The sequence below is a fragment of the Bos indicus x Bos taurus genome, chromosome 4 (assembly GCF_003369695.1).
Source record: "Bos indicus x Bos taurus breed Angus x Brahman F1 hybrid chromosome 4, Bos_hybrid_MaternalHap_v2.0, whole genome shotgun sequence".
Taxonomy (NCBI): domain Eukaryota; kingdom Metazoa; phylum Chordata; class Mammalia; order Artiodactyla; family Bovidae; genus Bos; species Bos indicus x Bos taurus.
The window spans coordinates 110,260,920-110,261,452 of NC_040079.1; the positions used below are offsets into that span (position 1 = coordinate 110,260,920).

Sequence of the window (533 nt, forward strand, 5' to 3'; positions counted from 1 at the left end):
AATATTCCATTGTGAATTTATGCCATATTTTGTTTATCCATTTATCTATTGATAGACACCTGAGTTACTTCCACGCTTTAGTTTTTGTGAATGAAGTGAAGTGAAGTTGCTCAGTCATGTCTGACTCTTTGCGACCCCATGGACTGTAGCCTACCACGCTCCTCCGTCCATGGGATTTTCCAGGCAAGAGTACTGGAGTGGGTTGCCAATTCCTTTTCCAGAGGATCTTCCCAAACCAGGGATCGAACCTGGGTCTCCTGCATTGTAGGCAGACGCTTTACCATCTGAGCCACCAGGGAAGTTATAATACTGCTATAAACATGGGGGTACAAACTTTTGTTTAAGTCCCAACTTTCAGTTCTTTTGGATATATATCCAGAAGTGAAATTGCTGGCTGATGGTGCGTGTACTCAGCCAACTCTTCGTAGCTCCATGGACAGTAGCCTGCCAGGCTCTTCTGTCCATGGGATATTCCAGGTAAGAGTACTGGAGCAGGTTGCCATTTCCTACTCCAGGGGATCTTCCCAAACCAG

At 45.6% G+C, this 533-nt stretch overlaps 1 non-coding gene across 1 annotated transcript; it reads right to left on the bottom strand.

Annotated features, from left to right (window-relative positions):
• Positions 1 to 227: 227 nt before the first annotated feature.
• TRNAC-ACA lies at positions 228 to 299 on the bottom strand. Its single transcript has one exon. It is a non-coding gene; the product is annotated as a tRNA-Cys (tRNA).
• Positions 300 to 533: the final 234 nt, after the last annotated feature.